Below are 22,544 nucleotides of genomic sequence, written 5' to 3'. Positions count from 1 at the left end.
TTAGGTAAATAATTGGGCCAAATCTATCGAAACTAGACTTATTTTGCAAACCAGTTAGTCTTAATTTGGCTATCTTTGGTAAAATTGAGAGTGATTTTAGAGAGAAAAATTATGTTTCAGTAAAAACCATAATACACATTGTGGATCTAATGATCCTAGATCTGTTAATTGTCTTTGAGGTTTTTGTTTTCTATTTGTAAACTGGACTAGATCCTGAATTCTTCTAGTCTCCTGAAATATCTGGCTACAAATCCTCAAACTAATGTTTTCAGTTTTTCCCATAATTTCATTTGGAATTATTGAGAACTGAACCTGCCCTTTTTCCTGAAGGCTTACGAACTGATGCTGGACAACTTGATATAAACTTGAGAGATTCATGTCTATTGCTGTATAACTCACTCAGAAAGATACCTGAACACCTGATGACATCATCAGAGACATTTCAAACTGCAAAAGATGCTTTGACACTGACATCTAGAAATCTTCTCAGTTGGCTGTCTCCTGGGCTCAGAAACTAGTTTATAATTTGCTCCAATCATTAACCTTGTTTTTATTTTTATTTCCATAGAAATACTTCTTATTAAATAACTGATTGCTTACTTCCACAATATAGGCTTAACTTTGGGAACCCACCTGCATCACCACCTTCTAAAATAAATTTAACAGGACTGATTGTTATCAAGACTAAGAAATGTGTTCAGTGAGATGAAACAATCTACCACTCAGCTTCTGGGTTGTGAAACTTCTTAAAGTTTCAAAGGCGGTCTGTGGGACATCAGAATTGGTCACCCCAAATTGTTTCTGCTTGGCATGAGGATTCTTTTGGGCTGGTTACTTTTAAGGACTGCAGACATGGGAGAAGCTCTGAAAGTAGAATTTTACTCTTTGCAAGAGACATTTACCTTTTTAAGGGAAATCTCCATCTGTAAAGATATCACCCTCTGTACCAGGAAGAAGGAGGGGATGACCTTTCTCTAGAAACTCTCATCAGTGTGGAAGGCAAGGACTTAAATCCGCATAATAACCTTACACTTGTTTACTGTGCTTTTCTGGTAATCTCCCATAACTGACTCCCCCCACCCCCAACATCCTCCTGTGTCTTTAGGTGAAGATGGTATGTAAGATGAGAACCTCTGCCATTTTGGCGAGTTACTCAGTTTTCCTGAGTCTCTGCCATGTATACATGTTATAAAGCTTTGTTTGATTTTCTCTTGTTATTCTGTCTCTGTGAATTTAATTCATAGCCCAGCCAGAAGGACCCAGTGGGTAGAGGATATGTCTTCCTCCCCTACAGGACAAAACATTTCACTGTAACATAAAAAATGCATTCATTCCCCCATCTCCTGGTTTGAGGCCAAGGCCTTTCTTGGGTTACGGGTCCACTGGATGATGTCCACATTATCTTTTTTGTATTGTCCTTTAACGCATTTTCTTTGATTCTCGTTTTCCGTTTTTATCAAGTAAAATAGGAACTGAGTGCCCAATGCTTGCAGATTTTCATACGCCCTTAATATTAGGCAGTTATTTTGTCCATGCCTAATTTAACAGCAATCTTCCCTAAATATTCAACTCTTGTTTCATAAAAACAGTTCCTTTTTAATTCCTATTCTAATGGTTTACATAAAATTTAATTAACCATTACATAAGGACAAACTGGAATAAGTAGGTTTGAGGACAAACACAACTTAGCCTTGATGAGCTCGGAGAGCAGCCTGCCCCTGTGGGTCTGGCAGGCCCTGTGCCTCACAGAGGGGGCTGAGCATGGCCCACAGTCCAGGGGCAATTCAGGGGACGCAGTTAAGGAAGCTCTGTTTCTTTCGGATCTATTTTTTTTGTTCTCCCCAAAACCCCAGTACATAGTTGTATATCCTAGTTGTAAGTCCTTCTAGTTCTTCTGTTTTGGACGCTGCCACAGCATGGCTTGATGAGCGGTGGTAGGTCTGTGCCTGGGATCCGAACCTGTGAACCCCGGGCCGCCAAAATGGAGAGCGTGAAATTAACCACTATACCACCAGGCTGCCCCCTGGTCTTTTTTCTGTCTATGCTTATTTTCAATAGCGAGGATTATGTGTGATTTCTCTCTTAACTACATGGAGAAGTCTCATAATATTATCAATCCCAAGCTGAAGATTTTTAACTTGAACGTGCAACAGCTGACATTGTGCTTAGTGGTCAAAGACTGAAAGCCTTCTCTGAGATCATGAACAAGACAGGATGTCCAGCATTCCACTTCTGTTCAGCATCAGATCAGAAGTTCTAGCCACAGCAGTTAGGCAAGAAAAAGAAATAAAAAGCATCTAGGTTGTCAAGTAAGAAGTAAAACTATTTGCAGATGAGATGATTTTGAATATTGAAAATGCTAAGGAATTCACTAAAAAAGACTATCAGAACTTGAAAATGAGTTCAGTAAGGTGGGATAAAAGACCAGTATAGAAAAATGAATTGCATTTCTGTACACTCGTAATGAGCAACGGAAAGTTAAATTAAGAAAATAATTCTGTTTACAATAGCATCGAAAAGAACAGAATGCTTAGAAATAAATTTAACAAAAGAAATGCAAGACATGCTCTGAAAACAACAAAATGTTTTGAAAGAAATTAAAGACCTAAGTAAACGGAAAGACATCCCATGTTTGTGGATCGGAAAGCTAAATGTTGTTCAAATGGCATTGCTCCCAAATTAATCTACAGATTCAGTGCAACCCTTATGAAAATTCCAGCTGGATTCTTTGCAGAAATTGACAAGGCGATTCTAAAATTTATATGGAAACTCAAGGGACCCAGAATAGCCAAAACAGCCTTGAAAAAGGAGAACTAAGGAGAGCTCACACTTCCTGATTTCAAAACTCATTACAAAGCAACGGTGATCAAGATAAGGTGGTACTGGCACAAGGATAGGCATATAGACCAATGGAATAGAATTGCAAGTCCCGAAATAAATCCTCAGATTTACAGTCAATTGATTTTTCAAAGGTAGCAAATAATTCAATAGGGAAGGAATTGTCTTTTCCACAGATGGTGCTGAAATAACTGGATAGCCGCATGTGAAAGAATGAAGTTGGATCTCTACCTCACACCATTCATAAATATTAACTCAATATGCATCAAAGACCTAACTATAAGAGCTAAAAAATAACACTCTTAGAAGAAAAAATAGGTAGACATCTTCTTGACCTTGAATTACACAATTTTTTCTTAAATATAATACCAAAAGCATGAGACCAAAGGAAAAAAATGGATTAATTGGACTTCATCAAAATTAAAAAAGAACTTTGGTGCTTCAAAAGACACCATCAAGAAAGTGAAAAGAGAACCCACAAAATGGAACAAAATATTTGCAAATCATATGTATTCTAGACCTGTATCTAGAGTATATAAAGAACTCTTACAACTTAATATACAAGACAAACATTAAAAAGGGGGCAAAGGCCTTGAATAGATATTTCTCCAAAGAAGATATACAAGGGGCCAATAAGCATGTGAAAAGATGCTCAGCATCGTTAGTCATCAGGGAATCAAAACCACAATGACATAGCACTTTGCACCTACTGAGATTTCTAGAATCAAAAGGTCAGATCAGTACGAGTGTTGGCAAGGATTCGGAGAAATTGGAACCCCCGTACGCTGCTGGTGGGGATGAAAATGGGGCAGCTGCTGTGGAAAACAGGCTGATGGTTCCTCACAAGATTGAACAGAGAGATTATATGACACGGCAGATCCACTCCCAGGTATGTGCCCCAAAGAAGGGAAAACTTAGATACACACGGAAACTTGTTCTTAAGAGTGGATACAATCTGCTTCTCCATCAAGTGATGCACAAAATGTGGTCTTTGCATACAATGCAGAGTATTTGGCACTAAAAAGGAATGAAGGACTACGCATCCTACAGCTCGGATGAAGCTCGAAAACAATGCTGAGTGAGGGATGTGAGTCAGGAAAGACGGCCTGTTGTGTGATTTCATTTGTGTGAAATGTCCAGAATGGCTCCTCTATAGAGGCAGAAAGTGGATCCCTGGTTGCCCAGGGCTGGGGGTGTGGGATGGGGAGGGGTAGTGGGGAGTGACTGCTAATAGGTACGCGGTTTCTTTTGGGGGAGATGAAATGTTCTAAAATTGATTGTGCTGGTGACACAACTCTGTGCAACTATTGAGTTATACCCTTTAGATTTCTGAGTTGTGTGGTATATGAATTAGAACTCAATCAAACTTATTTTAAAAACGAAACACCTGGAGTGCTGCTGCCTGACCACACCCCCTCCCGGACCCCTCCCCTCCCCCCCCCTCAGATTTCCAGTCGAGGGTGGTCCTTTTGTGTCCTTTCCTCTTGAAGTGTTTGGGACCCTCCTTTGTTCCCTCCTTAACCCCTTTAAGCATCTTCTTAGGATGTAAGATATACTTTGACCCCCACCCACATATTGCTAGAACTTTTCCATTCCAGTCTTGAATCTCTTTCTCTTTCTCTTTTTTGATGGGCTGATTTCCCAGTAGGTTTGTGTCTGGATCTAAATTAATTATCATGGAAGCAGCTGACTTCATCCCCCGTCATCTGGTCCCATGGGCACAGGTCATGCGTGCTGGGGCAAGACCCAGGCCTGTGCCTGTCTCTGTGGCCCTCTGGGGACGTCTGGGATCCGATCTCCATGTGGAGGGGTCGGGAGAGCCGGAAACATCCAGCTCAGGCCTCCGTGGAGAGGTGAGGAGGGAGCTCGGGGCCTGGCGCTCCCAGCAGGAGGCACGTTAGAGTCTCTCAGTCTTGCCCAGGGCTTCTGCCCAGATGTGGAGCGTTCCAGCCCTCTGCACTTTGTTGCACAATGAAAAGAATCTTCTCGTCTTTCTGATCAACTAGTAAGCTGTTTAAAGGCAGGTACCATTCTTGACATTAAAAAAATTCTGAGCAGGTTAGATATTCAATACTTTTCTGTTTGAACTGGTCACTGAAAACTGAGACTCTTAATGAAAGTGATGCTTTGTTGGTTCTGCAGAGGAAGGGTGGCTGGATTTGGTTGACCGGGTTAAGACGAGGGCAGAGGTAATCCCCACTGCCTTGCCGTTAATTTGCTGGGGACCTTGGGAGGACCGCTTTGCCTTTCTGTACCTCGATTTGCTCCTCTGTCAAATAGGGACTGTTTCTGCCCTGCTCACCTCAGAGGTTTGTTTGAGAACCAACACAGGCCTGTGCACATGTGTTGGGTGCGGGACCGTGGGGGCAGGGTGGCATGCCCCGCCGAGGCAGGTCCCCTGTAAACCCCATCTCCGCCACGGCCCCCCTGAGGTCGCATCCTCCTCACCTTCACCCCCAGGGCTGGCCGAGGGCCTGGGTGCATCCACAGGGGCCTCAGTGGGATCTTGGGTCTTGGAGGGGTGAGGCTGGGGGTGAAGAGAAGCCTGAAGGAAAGTCAGTTTTTAGGACCCAAGGAGGAAGCAGTGGTTCCCAGACTTTAGGATTCCGTGAACTGGTTATTATTGTTATTCTTTTGTAATAGAAGGGACATTTTAATCGCAACAATTGCTAGGAAAAGTGCAGTCTCAGAAGAAAAGAAATTTCTTTAATTCTAGAGAAACCCCTGACGTTGTCTTTGTTCCTCTCTTTGCTGTGTGCAGTCCTGGCACTGGTGTGCGGTGACCCTGGTGAGGACGCGCTGGTTCAGGCCCCGTGGCTCGTGGTGGTTTAGAGGGGGCAGCATTGAGATGGTCAGCTTTCCAAGTAGATCCAGATTCTGGGTAGGCTTCTTTTTTTTCCCCCTTTGTAGAAAATTTCAAACATACATAAATGCAGCAAGAATAGTAAAATGAATGAATGATGGAAGCTTAAAGAAACTAGGGGGTGCCTAGGGTGGTTTAAATTGGGCCTGAAGGTAAAGCCATGGATTCCTCACCTGGTTGATGGAACACTAGCAATTCCCTGCAGTTTCACTCGATGAGACCATCACTCTCGAACTAGGGGCCCCTGGGCCAAATCTGGCTCCCTGCTTGTTTTTGCAAATAAAGTTTTATTGGAATACGTGCATTCATTCGTGATTTATGCCATTGTCTTTGGCTGCTCTGGCTTGGCAGGTAGAGTTGAGGCATTGGGACAGAGACCCTCTCGCCTGCAAAGCCCAAAATATTTACTCCCTGGCTCTTTTAGAAGTTTGCTGACCCCTGGCCTAGAATGTGGAATGCTGGATCCCAGGTGGAAAGGGACTTTATGAGAGGGTTTTTACTCTAAGTGCCTATCAAATGCTTGTATCCTTTTTACTATAGTTTTGTGAAATAGTCCCTCATCTTCTCTGGGCTGACATCCCTCTAGTGACAGGGTGCTCACTCCCCAAGTGGCAGTGCGGTCCAACATCGTGCAATTCTATTGCTTATTCGTTTCTCAGCTTGCTCTCGCTGCCACTCCCACTCCCAGGTCTTCGTTTTCCGCCCCCGCAGGCCCAGCGGAAGTGTGCTCTCTCCTCCCCATGCACAGCCCTTCAGCCGCCTGTTCACCCCGTGCTCTTTCTTTATCCCACGAGGGATTTCTCACTGCTTCCTGCCCATCGGGCAGCTCCAGGGCCTCTTGGGAGCCTCCCAGAGCCTTGGTTCCCCCTCACTGAGCGGCCACTTTGTTCCACTGCTGCTTGGACAGAACCTTCTCTCTCTTCTCAGAAATTCTGGGCTGACACTGAGGCCACCCTCACCAAGCCAAGGCCAGGGTCAGGGTCAGCCACCTTCCTAGGCCACTTGCCAAGGGGTCCTGGAGGCATTGTCGTTGTCCTCGTGTGGAGCCACCCGAGGCTCCCAGGGCTCAGTGCGCAGCCGGAGGCCAAGGCGTCTGGACTCAAAGTCAGGTCTCTTGGCTCCGAATGTCACATTCTTTCCCTCGTCCCACACTGCCAGGGTGGGGGCAGGGCTCCTAACTCCTCCCAGCTCCTTTTTGCTTCTTTCTGGGTTCTTGCATATGCTCCAGGGCTGGCGAATGTGGATGGAGCCTTACTGTGCAGGTGCCCCAGATTTTCCCAGAGCGTCTGATCCCAAACATGTGGCCCCGTGGGTGGGCCGAGTGTGAGAACTTGCGATGCAGACTACGGTCCCCTCCTCAGAGGTCCTTCAGTGGACAAGCCCAGTGAGCCGCCTCCATGCAGCGGGTGCTACGTTAGGTGCTGGGGAGACGACGATGAGGAAGACAGTGTCCTTGTGCCCCAGGAGCTCACAGACTAGCGGAAGCTCGGGAGGCAAAGCGGGCCGTGCACCCAGCGTTCTGAAGGCCCGAAGGAGCAGTGAGTGGGGCCTTCCTGGCAGTGGTGGCAAAGAGAGGACATTTGAATCAGGCTCTGAAGGCTGCTTAAGAGTTTACCAGGACAGCCACACAGCTAACTGATTGATAAAAAGTAAGTGAGGGGCACTCATGGGTGTTCAGTCACGACAGCTTTCCCAGAGACTGTCTGCAACTTGGGTAGTTCATGCGAGGAGACCCTAGGAATGGCTGGGAAATCAGTGGCTCCTCTCTTGTAACTTCCTTTGTTACCCGCTTACCGCCCAGGGCTCAGGGAGACTGAGAAGCTGGTTGTGCAGAGGCGTCGGAAGATGAAGCCCCATGTAGACCGGCACACTCTTTCCTAAATAGCTAAGAGGGGCCTTATGAAGGTTTCTTTTGCTTCCCTGTGGGCCCACGTGGGCTCTCAGATATCAGTGCCTGCTCTGTCCTCTTTGGAGGCGGGAGTCCCCGGCTGAGACGCTGGGCTGTCCTGGAGAGTGCGTTCTCGTGCCCAGGGGCGGTAGTCATGAAACAGTTAATTTACCTCGGGACTTTCACACAGTGGGCTGGTATTGATTTGTGGGCCTCTCAGCCACACATGCATGTTTGTAACTGGCAAGAGAACCGGCCTGAGACGGTCCACACGAAACCGGCTCCGTGGTCACAGTTGGGGTGCTGTCCTGCTTTCCAGATATGGGGGGGCGAGATGATGGCAGTGGGAGGGGGGAGATACAGAGAGAGACGAGCAGAGAGAGAAGGAAGGTGGGGAGAGACGGAGAGAGAGAGACCCAGAGAGACAGACACAGAGAGAGAGATCTGCAGAGAGAAGGGGGAGGGACACAGAGAGAAAGAAGTGGGGGAGAGATGGAGAGAGAGGGAGACACGTGCACACACGGACACAGAAAGAGAGACAGACAGATGTACAGTGGGAGAGAGACGTTTGGAGAGAGAAGAGGGGAAAGATGGAGGCAGAAAAGAAGAGGAGCGGTGACAGACTCGGGGAGAGACAGAGACACACATAGAGAGGGAGACAGACAGGGAAGGAGAGGCACGGGGCAAAGACACAGACACAGACAGACAGATGCACAGAGAGAGGGAGGGAGAGAGGTGCCGGCAGAGAAGGGAACGGATGGAGAGAGAGGCCAGGGCCGCTGACCCACTCTCACTCCGGCCTTCTTCTCTCCCCTTCTTCTCTCCTTGGGAAGTACCAGTTTTGGCATCGGTGGTGGGCTGGGATGCTGAGGGCCCCGGACCATTTGCTTAGCCTGGTGTCCCTGCCCTGTATCTGTGAAGGGGACAGCGCCCTCCTGGGGAGGTAGTGGCCCTCCCTCCCTCTGAGGAGGGGCCACGGCGTGGAGGCCCCCTCCGCCCGCCCCTCTGCTTGGAGGCAGAAGTCCACGTGGGATCCACGGGCCAGCCGGGGGGCCGGGCCTGAGAAATGCCTGGGCCTGTGACGCCCACGGCGGTTCTCGGCTCTGACGCTCCAGGGCCTGTGGGACCCAGGAGTCTGCTCTCGACTGTGCCAGAGTTTGTTACATCCTGTGCGGTGGAGAGTTCCCTCCCTTGTTACTAAGTGTTTATTCTGCTCCCAACCCGCGATGGGTGCTGTGGAGGAAAACGCACGTTCTGCTCCCACGGCATCCACATGGCCGTCCATGTGCCAGCCAGCTGCTGAGAGGTTCAAGTCCTGGGAGTGGCTCCCACTGCTAATGTGCTCGCTCCGAGCAGGCCCTTCATTTACTGTCCTTGTTTGTTTGTTTATTCCTTCACTCTGATTCCAGCAACAGCCCTGTGAGACAGGCATTATTATTGTCTCTGTTCTATACGTAAATTGACATCCAGCAAGGTTAGGTAACTTGCCTAAGGACACACAGCTTGTAAATCCATGGTGGGAGATCCGGTCTAGCCTGAGGGGCCTGGGGGTGGCTTTGAACTAGGCCTCGAAGGATAGGCTGAGGACAAGCCTGAGTAGGACAGGTGTGCCCCGGGACAGTGGGGGGCGGAGGGAGGGCTGCTCTGTGCCTGGCACCCAGGTGGGGGTGTCATACATGCTGTGCCCTTCATCCTGCAGCCACTCAGAAAGGCTGAGTAACTGGTCCAAGGTGCAGAGGTAGGAGGGGGCCCCAGGTCTGTCGGGCTCCAGAGCAAGCCCGTACCCCAGATCCCACACCAACTGGGGCTTGGCCGGCAGGAAAGCGCACCCAGCGTTGGTGGCACAAGCGAGGGATGGATGGATGTACTGAGAAACCCTCCCCTTGGTTCTCTGGTGCCTCCGTGGGACCCTGGGCCTTCCCGCAGGGCTCAGCCCATCTGCTCCCTCCAGGCCGTGCACCTTCACTGGCTGCCCACATGCCACATGACGAAAGCCATACCCCCTGGCCTCGCCCAGGGTCGTAGACTGTATTAGATTTTGTTTCTTCTCGTATGTGCATTTTCCTCATTATTTTGCAGTGCTTATCTTCTTCATCTATAGTGTGAGCCAGGTGACATGAAGCCCGCGCCGTAGCTTCTGTGGTGCTGATGTGGTCGGAAGGCTGAGACCCCAGGTGGATGCGGGAGGGTGTGGGAGGGAGCGGACTTTTGTGGGGCCCAGCGCCGGCAGAATTATGCCCTGATTGGTTTCACACCATCGCCTGTGATGCATTTCCTCCAAGGAGTGTATTAGATCACCGTAAATTGAGATCCAGCGTAGAAGCAGGATGTTCTTTTAAACATCACGACCTTCCCTCCCCACGAGGTGTTTGCAGAACAATGTTTTTTATTCCTGTTCTTTTCCCTGCCCGCAGTTTAGAGAAGAAAATCAAGAAATCATATTTTTCTCCCCCACACAGTCCCATCCCCAACAGTAATAACAGCAAAACTGTCTTCCTGTTAGGAAATAGCAGCAACTTCTTTAGGAGAAAAAGTGTGTTGTTGTACTTGCCAGGAAAGAGAAAGCATAAGGAGCAGCTGGCGGCTGGAAGTGGCCACGTCGTCCGGGTCTGCGTCCCCCAGGGCTTCTGCCCCTGTGGGAGTGTAGCTGTGACCTGTGGCTGTGGCTCCTGCCCATCGTCTCCCCAACCTGCTTCCTTTCATGTGTCAAACACAGGATGCTGTCAGGGGCTTGCCGTCCAGCCTCGCTGAAAGGAGCCTTTCCCCCAGGCCACAAGGGCTTGCTGGGAGAAAGAAGAGTATTTGGCTCCGGTTTCTGGTTAAATGCCCCTGATTGTAATGACCCTGCTCCCACTTCGTAAATGGCGGACAGAGGTCAGGTTGTAAGGAGGGCGGGGTCAAGCCCTATTTTTTTAATAGAAAGTATGAGGAGAGAAGCAGGAAGAAATCAGCAGTGTAACCATCTGAAGAGCCTTCTCCCACTGTCTTCAGAGTTCCAGGTGACAGTGATGTTAGCCAGGCGGTGGGCAGAGGTGCAGGCTGGGCAGCGAGGGGCCCCAGGCAGCCGTCAGGATGGAGTCGAGCCTTGGAGGTGATCGGGGGCCCCTGGCCTGGTGCTTTCACCGGAGTCTGTGTGGCTGCTTTGACCTGGGTCCTGCCACATCTGTGTTCCTTCGTAGTCCCTGAGGGCAAGAGATTGCAGGCTAGCGGCTAAGAAGCTGAAATGAGATGCCTGTCTTCCTGCTCCGTCCTCATGGCCCGCATGGCAGGAGGGAGGTCAGAGAGGTGGCACTGGGGAACCTTTCTCTTGCCCTCTGCCCCTTGGGGAGCCACTGAGCCACGACGAATGGCGTCTGTCTCTCTGGCCCTCTCGCCAGGTGGAACCTCCCAGGAGAGCCCTGGGCATCTCAGGGAAGGAAGCGATGTCTGTGATCATGAACATGCCCCATCCTTCCAGGCCCGCCCGGTGGCTGCTGGCCTCACCCTCCAATCCAGAGCAGCCACAGCCCCCGCTCCCCCTCCTCCTCTGACCTGACTTTGGTCGCATCGTTGCTCTGACCGATGGCAGCGGTCAGGCCAGCTCCGCTCCACTCTGAGTAAGGGGCCCCGAGTCCTGTGCTCCTGTCGGGAGTGGACGGTTTAATCTCCGTGTTTATAGATGCGTTCCTGCACGGGAACACCCCTTTTCACAGCTGGCTGGGTTACTCTGCCGTCTTCCCACAGCTTGGGAAACCCCGAGTTTATTCTTTACCCCTTCTCCACCGCCCACTCATCTGGTATGTGGGCTGAGCAGCACCATCATTTGCTAGTTCATTTGTTCATTCATTCATTCATTCCTTATCTGACATTCCACCCATCTCGTGTCCAGGTGTTGGACACTAGCAAAGGCTCCCGGTCTTGCGAGGGCAGTGAGAGCCCTAAGGAGCACGTTGATGGAAGAAGCAGGGGCCGGAGCGAGGAGGCCCTGCCCCCGCACCACAGGGTAGAGGGTGTCGGGGAGGCATTCCTGGAGGGGCCCTGCGCAGAGCTCTGCGCTAGGAGCCGGCCAGGGAGAGCACGCTGCGCGGGGCGGGGACTCCAGGCCCGTGGAGCCTCACCCCGGGGACTGATAGGCCCCCAGACTCCAGGGCGGGCGAGCTGGGGGCTCTGGAGACTGTCCAACTGCCCCGCTGTGAGATACTTCGTTTACCAAGTCGGTGACTGGTCGGCTACGAAAGACTGAAAAGTGGAAAGCAAAACCGAAAATAAAATGGAATCTTACCAAGCGTTCCTTTGGAAGGCAAATCCATGCGACAGGAAGCCAGCCATCGTCCCAGTATGAGGGCTGAGCCCTGTGCACATTCCAGATGGTTCCTCGGGATTCCCTCCCCTCCCCTTCCCTCGGGATTCGCTCCCCTATCCTCTCCTCTCCTTCACTCTCCCTCCTACCTTCCTTCCTTCCTTCCTTCCCCAGACGGGGCCCTTGCTCTCACGCCCCACGTCATCCAGCCTGTTGGCTGGGGCTCTGTTTCTTTAATACTAAGTCAGGGTGGGCAAGACTCCCCTGGAAAACCGGGTGTGTATGGCCACCCCAGGGCGCTGTTTCATCTCTGGAATTTGAATCCTTATCCTAATTGCCTTAAAACTATTGGAAGGGAAGGCCCCCAACAAAGGATCTCCACCAGTCCCAGCTGTCTGGTCTTGATCCTGTCTCCTTGTTGGTGTGGAACCCGTCATGTTTGGAGACTTGAGATGATCGATTCACCAGTTATTTTAAACTGATGTCCTAGGCTGTGTACCTAATGTTCCGCGTTACACTTACAGCCGTTTTCACGTGAAAATGATCACTGTTCCATCAGAAGGGTAGGGTTTCTCTTGTGTGACGATTATCTTTTGATAATAACGTTAGTAACATTTCTCTAGCTCTTGAAACGTTGCCAAATGCGTTCATATACATTAGCTCATCTGATTCTCACAATAACCCCACGAACTGGGGTATCATCTCTTTTATAATGAGGAAACCGAGGCTCAGAGATGTTAAGCAATGTGCTCCACGTTACACAGCCAGTGAGTGGTGGAGCAGGGCCCCGTGCTGGTTCAACTTGACTCTACTGTCATTGAATTTGGTTGCTCAACCAGCGAGTCTTTATTGAACACTTGCTATATGCTAGCGTTAAGAAGAGCAGGAGCTCATGCTGGAGGAGGCAGCAGTGAGTGGTGGCACGGCGGGAGAGTGGCGGCCGAGGGTTGGAGGACCCGGCAGGCCAGGTGGAGGAGCTGGGGGCCAGGGTGTGGGCGGGCACTTGGGCCTTGAGGTGGGGACAGCACCCGCGGGAGGGTAGTGTGACGGCTCTGGGTCCTGCTCCCAGCGAGGTCAGGCTGGAGGCCAGGGTTTACTTCTGCGGAGAGACGTCCCGGGGAGTGTGAAGAACCCAGCTTCTGGTGGTGGTGAGAGCAGGGGAGCACGGTTTCTGCTCGTCCCTCTGCTTCCTTATTTAGACGAACCTGAGCCTTCGTTCCTTCGGGAAAGAAAGGTGAGCCGTGGGGATGGAGGGAGGCCGCGGCCTTCACAATGAATGTCTTATTGTGACGTTCTGCTGGTTGGCAGCCTGATGAGGGACGGGCCAGGCGGGGGCTGACCCGCAGACGGGGGATCCCATTTCTGCTGCTGTGGGAGAGAAGGGAGGGCAGGCCCTGAGGGTGAGCACAATGCATGCTTGTGTATAGAGGGACTCACGTGGCCACTCTCTGGCCCAGACTCAAGGAGGAAACCGCCGTCTCTTGTGGTCCTGTGTGAGATAGAGCACCCAATAATGGGACTGGTTTGAATGGTACCTTTTGCACAACCATGGTCTGTATTAAAAACGAGGAGGTCTGACGGTTCCTGAGCAGAGAGGGATCTTAGAGGACAATGTAGCTGGGGAATCTCAGGCCCAGAGAGGGAAGGTGATTTGCCCAGAGTCACACAGCCTTGGAGTGCCATTCTCACGGTAACCCGTGCTGCATCTGCTTGTTTTCTGCAGTAGGCTTGGAGATGGGAGGGTTTTTATTGTTTATTGATGCAGAGAAGTGCAGAGCTGCAGAGGAGTGGGTTCTCCTGTAGCTGTTCTCCTGAGGTCACTGTGACACCACGTCAAGGGAAGTGTTTCTGCCTTTGGAGAGCTGAGCAGTGTGAAGTGGGCACATGCCCTCCAGGCGGGGTGGGCGGAGACTTAGCCTCTAGCACCCCTGTTTCTGCTGCCCCACACCTTGGGTAGTGCTTGGGACTTTTCTGGCTGTTTATAGGAGCTTCTGGAATCGGCCTTTTAGGATGTGCCAACACGTATTCATACGTGTAACCTCTCCATGCGGCATTTCAGTTCTATGAGAGGTGCTGGGGCATCGCTGTGTTTCTGCAAGGTGTGACCCACGTTCTGTCAGAACCCCAGGGAGCTGGCGGGGAAGGTGCAGACTCCTGGGTGCTCCCAGACTTGCTGATCAGAAGCCCCAGGGCAGGGCTGGGAATCTGCATTTTAAACAAGCTGCACAGGTGGCACTCGGGTCAGCCGGGCTGTGAGCACCCCTGGCCCGGAGGCGGGATGTGGTTCAGCTCTCAGAGCCGGTCTCCGTGGGTTGCCCGACCTTGAGTGAGCCAGTTCCCATTCCCGGGCCTCGGGTTCTGGTCTGTAAGATGGAGACACCACACCTCCGTTTAGGTTGTGATTGCCTAAGTGTAGAAATGTTTGGTGCCCAGTGAATGGTGGCCTTTATTGGGCCTGGTGAGCAGTAGGCAGGGCAGGTGCAGAGGGGGATGTGAGCACCTGGGCGTCCCCGCTGGGAAGGGGCCTCCTGGAGGAGGGTGGACCCTTGGGAGCAGGACAGAAGCTGTACTCAGGGCCTCAGGGCCGCAGTTTGGGGAAAAGCGTGCAGTGACCCTTGGAGATGGTGTCCTCCTTCCCTTTGCCGGGTGCACAGGCTCCCAGAACTCGGTGCCCCAGAGGGTGCCCAGAGAGGGTGTCCTGCTTGGGGTGGTGGAGCTGGGCCCAGGGCCCGCACACTCACTCTTCAGCCAGGGCTCCCTCCACCCGCACGCATGACTGAGTGTCCGTGCCACGCGGGCCCCTGGAGGGACTCATGGCCAGGGCTGTCCCAAGTTCTGGACTAGAACTCAGGTCCCGCCCCACTCCTGCTCTTCTCAGATGGTGATATGCTAGGACGCCAGGAGCCTGGTGATCTGGTGGATGCCCTCGTTGTGCACCTGCCTCCAGGCCCTTCTGTGTGCGTGTCCAGGGTACTTGTGAGAGCCTGAGCCCCCATTCTGGGCCTGTTCTTGGAAACAAGTTCACCTTCCAGGGCCGAGGTGCGTGGGTGGGGGCGTCTGCTGTGTGAACAGACACCCGGGGTCCATGAGGGAGACAGGGTGGTGCTGCTGCTGGCCTGAGGGGGGACAGGCTGGTCTTCCAAGGACGGCTGTTTCTGCAGGTGGCAACCAGGAGCCATTGCTTCTCTTCCCCCATGAGCTGGGATCGTTCTCCTTTATCCTTTGTCATCACGATGTACCTTGCCCAACCCACAGTCTTCCGCTCCCTCCCCCTGAGCTGCAGAGCAAAAGTCATAACAGCGGCTAATAGGTGCCTGGGCCTCGCCACACATACCCACCCTCACTCTGGCCCCCACTCATCTGAGTGGCCTTTTTGTCCTCACCTCACAAACAAGGCTCCAAGAAGATGGAGTGTGAGGGGAGTACCAGGCGTCAGTCTGGACCAGACCTGGGTCTTCTGTTTTGTGGAGCCTGCGCCTCTCACTGTCTTTCTGGGGAAGATGCAAGTGTCCACCTTCTGTGTCCCGTGGGCCCTCCCACGGAGCTCAAGCCAGACTGGAACGTGGACCACGAGGGCTGCTTCGTGGGCCAGAGGAGCTCCCTGCTGTGTTCCCATAAACAGCAAGGTCTCACAATTCGCTTAAAATGCAGATCTGGTTTTGCAAGAGCACGTCTGTCTGGCACCAGGAGGACCACCGTGCCAGGCTCATGGCATCCAGCCGCTCCCGATCCGCTCCTCCCACGTCCCCAGCCCATCTGTAGCCCCAGCCTCTCGCCTCAGTGGCTCAAGCATCAACTCTGGCCCTGCCTGCCCCCAGGCTCCCTGCACCGTGTGCTGTCCTGGTTTCTGCTTCTTGAGGTGGACAGTCTGCTCTGTGCTTCTCTGAGCCTCCAGCAATGGGCACAGGGAGCCCTCAGCACTCGGCGAAGGTGCCAACAGTTTGGCTGTTAGATGGAGGATGCTGGAGCTGTGGGAGCCCCGAGTTTGTCTCATACACTACCCTCCTTTCAGGGGGGCTGCGTCTGCCCAGGACTTTGCTGGGGAGCAGTCAGCTGCAGGGTAAATGCTGGGTCCCACTGTGTGTGAGGTTGGTACATTCGGCCAGGCGAGGGGTGTCTGGAGCCACACAGAGTGGTTCTGCCCCTGCCTCTGCCGAGAGGATGATCAGCAGTGGGGAGTCTGAGATGTTTTTGTCCAGCTGTTTCCGTGTTGTTTCTCCAGTTTATTGTCATCTGCCTGCAACTTGAGAACTTCGTCCCCGCACATGCTGGCACTTACTATAGGAGATATTTAATCCACGGAGGGCGGGCGGATGGTGGTATTGTTCTCAGGGGGCACTTTGTTGGCATTCCTTAAAGCAAAATCTTCAATATCCCTATTGTAGACAATTCATAAATTTTAGAAAGAAATCAGTAAAGTAAAATAGTAGTAACAACAGTCACCACCATCCCCTGTGTTGGTTAGATGTACATTTTAGCCTTCCTGGCATAAATTTGTCGAAGTGCCAGAAGAGCCCTAGTCCCATACCACAGTCCCCGGACTGAAGCTCCCACACAAAACCGCGGAACTGTTGTCACAGTGAGCCCTGTGCTGGGTGGGGGCGGGGCGGCAGTGAGCCCGTGCTGGGTGGGGGCGGGGTGGCAGAGGGTGACATCAGTGAAGCTTCCCTAGCGCAGCCTTCTGCCGGGAGCCCTGGCCCCATGCTGTGCGGGGTCCTCACGCCTCATGTGGTCCTCACCCTGGCTGCCCTGGGGCTCTGTGTGTGCATGCATGTGTGTGTGCACATGTATATGTGCTGGTGCATGTGTATGTGTGGATGCACACGTGCATGCAAGTGTGCCCACCTATGTGTGGGCATGTAGGTTTATGTGCATGCTTGTCTGTGTGTGTGTTGCATGTGTGCACTGGTGTATGTGTGTCTGCATGTGCATGCTTGCATGTGTCAGTGTGCACACTTGCGTGTGTCAGTGTGTGCATGCCCACAGGCATGCATTCGGTTTCAGTAGACTGGAGCCTCTGAGGACAGGGCGGGTCCCTCTCCTCTGTGTCCCCGGCGCAGACTTGGCATGTAATCAAGGGGTCCGTAAGCTTGGGTGCCCACTGTGGCCCCCCTTGGGCTGCCCAGACGCGGTGAGCGCCCTGTGCCGGCGCTCAGTGCCCTCGTCTGCACCTCTGGCAGCACGCCTCCTGCGGACCTGTCAATATTTGCTCGTGGTCAGCCGCCGTTCCTGGGTGCGGCCGGGTGCCAGGGCTCGAGGTCAGCGGGGTGTGTTTGGGTTTCACGGTGATGTGTTTGCTGAGCTTCTCCTGCCTGCACCAGCGGCTCCAAATGACATTTCAGGAATTGAATTACGCTGTTTCGGTCCTCATAGAATCCAGGAAGAGATAATTTGATTATATCTGTTGGAAGTCATTGCCACAAGCGGCTTCGTTTCCTTAGCCAACAACATCTATCCTGCGTGGGGAGAGACGGCAGAGGGATGCTGAAATGACTGGAGTTTCCCAAAAGCGTGTCTCCAGGCTGGCGGTGGCCCAGGGCTCTTTCCCTGGAGTGGGGGAAGCCCAGGGCCTGAAGGCTGTCTCCAGGCGGGGCCCACACCAGCATCGCTTGCCACTGGCACGTGGTTGCCCCGCTGTGCTGCGTGGCCCGACCTGCCTGGCACACCCGAGCAGCCCTCTCTTGCTGAAGCTGCCTCCCTGGGGTGGCGGCTGCAGCAGAGGGCTCTTCCCTCCGGCCCCGTGGGGCCAGGGCGAGGGAGCCGTCTCGTTCTGCCTTGGGATGTCACGGAAGGCCCGTGCCTGATTTCTGTGCCACATCTTGCCTTTTAGGGGTTGTCTCCTGGGGGGCTCACATTTCACCCCGGCCCCAATAGCCATCACGGCCGGCTGCTCTTTCCTTGGCCCCTTGGGGAATTCACTGTGGGCCTTCCCAGCCTCAGGGTATCCGGAGAATCTATAGAGGTCTCAGGATGCCCTTTGTGGTCCTGCAGGGGCATCTGCCTTCCAGCCTCCCGAGTCCAGGCAGTTGCAGGGCTTCCTGGCAGCTTATGGTTCAGCTTCCCGTGGTGCCAGGAGCGAGTTCAAGAACTGCAGGACCCGCCCCTGCTCCTGGGCTCAGAGCAGAGGGAGGTGTTCTCGCAGCGGCCCTGCCAGTGTTCTGGGAGCACTGGGAGGGGATCCCTGAGGCCATCTTGGAAGAGGGGGTGGTTAAGCCAGCCAACTTTGTTGGGAGCTGTCACCCATTCCCCGTTAGTCAAATAATAATGAATATGTTGTGTTTGGCTCGAGCAGAGAAGGCTGAAAGCAAGCTAACAGGAAGCCTGAATTCAGCCGGAGCCGAGTTAGTGATCCTTTAAGAAGTCTAACTTAGGGTTTTGAAAGAGGAAAAGGCTCTGGCCTCATTAGGCTGCCTCCACCGCGTCCTTGAAACCTTTCACTCCTTGGAATGTGCTTCTTAACTTTTGGAAAAAACAACTTTCTCCTTCTGTATATAGCGCTTATCGCCATGTGCAGGCACGTACCTGGTCCACTTATAGTCAAGAAACCACTGGGTGAGGCCCCCAGGGTGGGGCGACTCACGTATTGGGTCTGGCATTCCGTCCACGGGGAGCCCACGAGCTTGGCCTGTAGGGCCCGGTGGAGGGGCTGAGTCAATCTCGGAGCCCTTTTCTACTTGCATTCCCAAATTTCTCCCTCCCCTTATAAGTGGCTACTTTCCCATTACAAAAAACACCTCTGGTTTTATTTTCTTCTGACCCGGCTCCCAGCAGTCCTGGAGCGCGGCAGGGCGTGGGGTGGGGGGTGGAAAGAATCGCGTGTGTACCTGTGTGTACGCCTGCGTGTGCCCAGAGGTGCACGCACGGAGCTTAGCAGGGGTCAGAGGGACTTCGGGGTTAGGATTTCCGCCTGGCTCGGCTCTGGGCTGTGTTGTGACCCTGTCCACGTCTCGGGAAGGTCCTTGTGTGTCTTTCTGAGGAACAGTTAGTTCGATGCGGGCAGGAAGAGGCTCCAAGGAGCAGAGGACCTGCTGGCCTCGGGGGGAGCTGCACTGTGTCTGACCCCGAGCAGGGTCCCGCACAGAGGACTGAGTGGCGGCTGTGAGCTGGCCCTTGGACAGGCTGCCCTGTGACGCCTGGACACTCAAGTCAGGCTCTGGACTGCAAGATGACCACTAGCCCTGGCCTTTGACAGGCCACGGGAGCCTGCTGGGGGTGTGATTCTGGGCACCCAAAAAGGTACCCCAGAACCCCTTAGCTATGGAAGGGTCCCAGGGTGTGCTCCTCTGTCACGGGGCACCCTGCTCCTGGGGGTACTGAGGGCTTGCACGCAGGCAGCAGCTGTGTCATGAGAGGACTTGGGTTCCACCTTGCCACTCACTTCTGCCTTCATCCCTGTGGGCCTTGGTTTCCTCATCTGTAAGGCAGGGGCCCATCTGAGGCTGTCACTGAAAAGCTGTGTTGCGGGGCTGCCCCCTTTGCCTGTGGGGACCCGAGGCAGAGCTGGCACCTGCGGGACGCAGGGCCAGGATGCAGCTGTGAGCCAAGAAGCAGGGGTTGCGGGGTGGCCCACTGGCAGGGAGAGCTATTTGCCGGGCTCCTGGAGTGGGCCGAGGTGGCTGAGGGAATGGGTGAGACAGTGGCATGTGGTGTGTGTGGCCCTGCTGTTTGCAGCTTGGGGCTTTGTGAGGCTGGCTGACTGCTGGGCTGGAGGGGAAAGCCAGGCTGAGTTTCCATGCGCCCCTGGAGCTGGGCAGACAGGCAGAGCTGGCGTCCACATCTGCCCCGTGTCTGCCTGTTCTCCTCTGGGAAGAGCTTCTTTCAGCAGCCCGATCACCGTGTTCGCTGTGCAGCTCTGCGTCCTCTGAATGCAGAGTTTCTGCTGGCCTGCGAGGCCCCAGTAGCTCATCTGGGTCTGGTGCAGGCGAGGGGCTGGGCTCTGGGCTGGATGGCCCTGCGTGGGGAGGTAGCCCCAGGGCCCCAGCCCACCAGCTGCACTCATCCCCAGTCCAGGGGTCCTATTTTGGTGGAGAAAGGGGTCAGCGGGGAGAGGGGAGCATGGAAAGACCACGCCCCTTCTCCTGTGGCTGGTCCACACTGGCCTGGGTCTCCTGGGGCAGGCTTCCCCCGGCCTCTTCATTCCCAACTCCTCGCTTTCCCTCCACGGCTTCTCTGTTCATCTCCTGGAGACCAGCTGAGCAGGCAGGTGAGACGCCTGGCCTGGCCCTGCCCGAGAAGCCCCACGGCCCGGCCCTGCGTGGTCTCCTCCTCTGGCTCTCCTGTGACACTCCTTTGTGGCCCCTCGGCGCCAGGTCCAGGTTTGGTCCTGTTCCTGTTCAGGAAACCACTGTGGGCGACATGGAGACGAGTCCGCTGGCCCGGCCGCCCCTCCTCGGGTCTTGCCTGGTCATCCTCAGAGGGCTGTTTCAGGCCCTGCGTTCCCTCTGCGCTGACGAGTGTGAGGATGCAGGGACGCACCACGCTTCTCATCTCTGCATTGCGTGGAAGTGTGAGAACCGCACCGCTCTACATCTAGCTGGTGAAGTGCGTGGAGGTCGGTCTGGTCTTCTTCCTCAGCTGGCTCTGATCTTTTGCTTTCCCTCTGTTCTGATCATTCTTCAACTGGGGCCAACAATCAGAAACATCACATTTCCATGGCGTGAGCCGCGCACGGGAGCCGCGTGGCACCCAGGGTGCACCGGCTGAGTGGGGGAGGAGAAATCTTCTGAGAGGCTCTTCTCTGGGGCACAGTTTGACTCCACCTGAGTGTGTTGAGCACTCACTGCATGCCCTTCATCAATTATTAAGCACCTGCTGTGTTCCAGACACCATGTTCAATGTGGAGGATACACATTGGGTAAGGCTGGATACCTGGGGAGCCCCCAGTTGGATGGGGGTGGCAGACAGGTGAGCATATGGGTGTGACACAGTGTCATGAGCCCTGTCACCGGGCAGCAGGGGTCCCACAACTCCTTGGCTCGGAAGTCTAGGCCCATACTGGAGAAGGTGACCACCTTCAGGGACCCAGGACGGCTGGCTTCCCTCCATTTCCTCTGGAAGCCCCCTGGGGCCCCTCTCCCAGCCCCCATCCCTTCAGTGCCCTCCTGAGTGAGTGGATCAGGGATAAGGGGAACCCCCAGAAAGAGACCTTACACTCCAGGTAGGAAGGTCTTGGACAGGTGTGACACCAGGTGGCTCAGAGCAACAGCCACGTGCTGGGCCAGTGAGGACGACAGACCAGAGAAGCTGAGGATGGTCAGCGAGGAGAATGGCCTGTAGGCCAGTGGGGCCGGTGGGCAAGATCCCTGGATTGGAATGAGAGGCGAGGAAACTGAGGCCAGAGCAGAGGGCTTGTCCAGGAAGGGGCAGAACCAGGCTCCTAGCAGCTTCTCCATTTGCAACACCATGCCACTGCTCCATGAATGAGACATGAGGTGGGTGGAGGCCTCGAAGTATCATCATCATCATCTGACTTACTAATAAAAAAATTAAAATTTAAAGTGATCTAAAGTGACAAGTGACAGGCATGTTCCTAGAAACCGGAGATTGGGTACGGAGCAGGTCTCAGTGTAGATGACACCAGACACAAAGTCCCCTGGACTCGGTGGGTTTTTAAGGTTTCAGAATTCTGAAGGACAAAAGGCTCTTTATTCCAGGTGTGCTGGGGGTCTCTCAGTCTTCACCGCCCTGTGTCCTGGGCTCAGGGCTGAGTCGCACAGCACAGCTTTGTTTCTGGGTGGAGCCTCCGCCGCCCAAGGACAGGCTCCTTCCCCTGCTGGGGACCGAGCTGGACACCCTAGGACCTGAGGCCCCTTCTCACTCAGATGCCCCAGCAGCCTTCAGAAGCCGGCGGCCCACCTGGCCCTCAGCCTTCTGGAACCGGGTAGGCCTTCCAGGCCCTGGGGCAGGCTGGGGGTCCTGGCCAGGCCCAGCAGCACCACCCCCAGGTTTGCGATGTCCTCTCTCTGTGGGAGGCCCAGCGCCTGCACTCGGGACTTCTCTGTTTTGTCTGTTTGTTGACATTCTAGCCTCGAGGTCTGTGTTTCCTTGTTGGGCCTCTAGGAGGGTACAGCCTAGACAGGTCCTCAAGTCCCCGAGTCTCTGGGCTGGCCGTCCCAGGAGCTCAGGGCGAGCTGGCTGGGTATCCAGGCCACTGGGCCACACGGTTCCACACTCTCCTTCCCTCAGGTGTCCGAGACCTTTCCCCTGAGCCGTTGGGCCACATCCTCCAGGTCAGTGTGGTGGAACACCATAGCCCAGGGGACAACAGACTGCATAAGACACTTACTTTAATTAGAAGAGTTACATGACAATATATCAGAAAGCTGGCAAAGTACAGGGAAAAACAAGTCATTAATGGTGGCCTTCTGGCACAGCCTCGCCCCTGTGTCTTCCTTCTGGTGCTTTGCTTGTTTTCATCGCAGTGTTGGCACCTGCATCGCATGTTGCAGGTTGACCCCACACCGGGGGGATAGTTCTTCCCATCCTTAGGGTTTGCAGCGAAGAGCGCTTCCCCCTGTCATTTTGATGGAGCTCAGGAGGCAGAGATGGAAGCCTGTCCTGGCCTCGGGGAGCTGGCCGTCCAGAAAGCAGGCGAGCTTTAAGCGGAGCTGTCTCTCTGGCGCCTGCTGCCCACCGGGCTGTGCCGGGTATAGTTGAGGTGTGGCTTTGATCCAGAC

General features: G+C 53.7%; 1 protein-coding gene across 10 annotated transcripts in view; it reads left to right on the top strand.

Moving 5' to 3' along the window:
- HPCAL1 (hippocalcin like 1) overlaps positions 1-22,544 on the top strand; it is a 121,648-nt gene that overhangs the window by 46,405 nt on the left and 52,699 nt on the right. Inside the window, exon 1 of one of the 10 annotated variants that reach the window (XM_070236709.1) lies at positions 12,775-13,102. The exons of the other annotated variants lie outside the window; for them this stretch is intronic. The gene's annotated coding sequence lies outside the window, so the exon portion shown is untranslated. Of the gene's footprint in view, positions 1-12,774; positions 13,103-22,544 lie in introns of those variants that run through there. 10 annotated transcript variants of the gene reach the window in all.

The sequence above is a fragment of the Equus caballus genome, chromosome 15 (genome assembly GCF_041296265.1).
Source record: "Equus caballus isolate H_3958 breed thoroughbred chromosome 15, TB-T2T, whole genome shotgun sequence".
Classification (NCBI taxonomy): domain Eukaryota; kingdom Metazoa; phylum Chordata; class Mammalia; order Perissodactyla; family Equidae; genus Equus; species Equus caballus.
The sequence above is the reverse complement of the archived record's forward strand: the minus strand, read 5'-3'. Positions and strand labels throughout refer to the sequence as shown.